Raw genomic sequence first — 3,308 nt, 5'->3', positions numbered from 1 at the left:
TAAATATAAAAAGCAAAAGTAAATGACGCACAAGATTTATAGTGGTTTGGCTAACTTAGTCTACATCCACTCCTTTCAACCTTGAGAGAATTTCACTAGTATTTCTCTTTCAATACAATAGGTTGGAAAATGACACCTTTACAATTCTTTTTAACAGGATAAGAGGATCCTTACAATCTTAGTTCCAGGATAAGAGTATACTTTCAATCTCTTAAGGATGAGAGGGTCCTTGTAGTAATCTAAGTATGGTCTAGAGTAATACAACAATGCTTTATCAAATCAAAAGCATAAACAAGTAAATACAATAAAAGTTTGGTATAAATACCTATCAAAGAGTAGTGACACTTTTACCCTTTTAGTGATGGTGCTCAATGATATGAATGAGAGTGATGCACCTTGAGTCTCCTAGATGATTCTCCTTGATGGCATGAGTTGGAGAGAATGGAGAGTTAAGAGCTTGGTAAGATCTCTTTGAAGAGCTTGAATTGAATAATTAAGCTCAATGACAAATTTTTACTTTTATACTTTCACAAATGTACTATGCACTTTTTCTATTAAAAGTTGTATTTTGTTCCTTGTTTGGATGTGTTTTATAAAGCCAAAAGTTGGAGTTTGTTTGTTCTCCAACGGATATAAAACTGTCATATTTTTAGACTATCGGTCGACCTATAAAGGTTGTCGGTCGACCATCAAAAACTAGCCATTGAAAAACTAGCCGTTAAGGCCAAGTTTGGGGCTGTCGGTCGATTGTCGATCGACCTATGGATCGACCTACAAGTGTCGGTCAACCTATAATTCTGTCGGTTGCAACCGACAGGCTACTGGAAACAGGTGTGTGTTTTATATTTTGTAGGTCGACCGACAGACAGTTGTCCTATTTTTGATTGTCTGTCAAGGGGATTTTTTGTCCAGCTTGCTTGGGACTTCATAGGTTTTTGTCCAACACTTTAATGACCATGTTTCTTGAGTCTAGGGGATGGGAATGAGTTCCTCCTAGGGTCTCTTACATGTGAATGCAATGTGTGTGCAATGTGATATGCACATGTAAAGAAATGTGTTCTAATGCACTTGAATCTTCTTGGAGAGTCTTTGTTTTGTTAATTCTTGGCTTCCATTAAAAGATGTTCTTCAATCTTCAAATTTCTTCTTTTCCTTAACTCTTCTGTTGTGAACTCCGTTGATCAAGTCCTTCCTGGATGCTTGATGCTTCCAACGTCTGACTATGAAGATTGCTTAAAGATTGGAATATTAGTATTAATCTTAATGTTTGTTATCATCAAAATCAGTTTATGGAGGAATGTGTTTTCCAACAGTATGTAAGGGACTTACGTATCAAAAGGTAAATATTTTTTTGGTTGGTAGAGGTTACCCTTCCATCTAGTCACTTGAATACATGCAATATTAACTCTTTTTGTCCTCATAATATCTATCAATTCTAAATTTTTACTTGTTAAAGATTCAATGTTCGTTTACCTAAAAAAAAGATTCAATGTTCCAAGATGCTAATCTAATCCTACGCTTTTAGACTGACCTCTTAATTTGCACTTGCCTACTATATATACGAGAACCTTTGCCTACTAACACCACATTCAACCGACTATGCGACACATCACTTACAGGGAACAATCTAGCGGAAAATAGAAATCTGTTGTTGAAGGATATGGTTTAGCCATGTAGAGTGATCATGATTGATCCAACCATTGAAAAGATAGTTTCCCAAAAAAACCATTAAAAAGATAAAATTAATATCCCTTAGATGGTTTACTTGTCAAATTTCAATAGAGGGCTGATGCACCAATTTAAAATATTGGACTTATAGAGGACGAAGTGGATTCGCCATGTAGTGGATATCAAAGCCAAAGATTCACCAGCTATTAAAATTTTTCCATACCATGCTTTTGGATTGAAATCTATCACCTTCTCCAAATTGTTATATGATCTTTGCCCATTTTCATGGTTGAATCAATTTCAAAAAGGTGTCACTAGGATTACTCAAAGACTATCAAGATAAAAAGCAATAACAATGCATGGATCCTAAATGGGAAATTATCCTCTCCTGTTACAACATGGGACTGTACTGCATTGTGCGGCGCTGCAGAGGCCATGTGGCACAGCGAGCCTCACATGGTGCACATGGCCTCTGCAGCCACGGACGATGCAAGATCAAGCACTATGCTGTAATAGGAGAGGATAAAAATTCATCCTAAATCCCTAAATCTACGTGGAGACTCCAACCCCATGTCTCTTTTTAGAGAAAAGCCCTCTTTTTCAAGGCTGAGAAAAATCTGTTTTCCTAACACCCGGATTTGTGAATTCTGTTGAAATCACAACCATCGGGATAACTAGTGGTGCATACAAAATCTACCATTTTAGTTAAGACTATCCAAATTTAGCTTGAGTTCTCTCCCACCATTTAACTTTCACCTTATCTAAATCTCCTGGAAATTTATTTAAACGAGAGGAAATCAGTTACCTAGAACAACTACACCGGAAGCCTCTTTAATTGCAAAAACCATGAATACTTCGAAGTTTTTCCTTGTTCTAGCCTGCACATTGGTCTTGTCCAAGCCATATTTTGTACAGGGAAGGGGCTACACTGTGTACGTTATTAATGACTTAGGTCCGAATGAGAAACTCGACGTTCATTGCAAATCCAAAGATGATGATCTTGGTCCGCATACGCTTGGGTTCGGCCAAGAATTTTATTGGGTTTTTGATCTCAACATCTTCTCAAGAACTCTTTTCTGGTGTAACATGGATTGGGGGAATAAACAAGGTAGTTTTGAGATCTTCAATGCTAGAAAAGAGCAGTATAAGTGTGGGAATAGCTTTGATGGCCATTGCTATAGGAAGGTAAGAAAGGATGGAGTATATTATAACAAGCATAGAGATGGAGACTATTGGAAGAAGTATTCATGGTAGTCAGCTTAGAGATAAAGCCTATTAGAAGAAGTATTCATGGTTGTCTTTTTTATGGTACTTTTTCATACAATGTAAACTCTCTAGCTAATGTTTGAGTAGCTATTATGTCTACCAATCATTAAAAGCTTTTGCAAATGTTTTTAGTTTTCTTGAGTTTTTGCTTTTGGGCAATGCATTGGAAGTGGAACGAGAAATGATAAAGGCATATGCGCGTATGATGAGTAAAGTTGTGTCGTGGCAGTGCGATGTGGTTTATTTAATATATATATATTTTTTGTTCAAAGTTGGCTTGGTGTTGAGTTATTTTTTTGGGTTCAAAGTTAGCCTGGCTTTAGACTTAGTCACGTATTAATCCTTTTTGGATTTTATTAAGTTACTAAGTTTTT

Source organism: Telopea speciosissima, chromosome 3 (assembly GCF_018873765.1).
Source record: "Telopea speciosissima isolate NSW1024214 ecotype Mountain lineage chromosome 3, Tspe_v1, whole genome shotgun sequence".
Lineage (NCBI taxonomy): Eukaryota > Viridiplantae > Streptophyta > Magnoliopsida > Proteales > Proteaceae > Telopea > Telopea speciosissima.
This window is presented reverse-complemented; position numbering follows the sequence as displayed.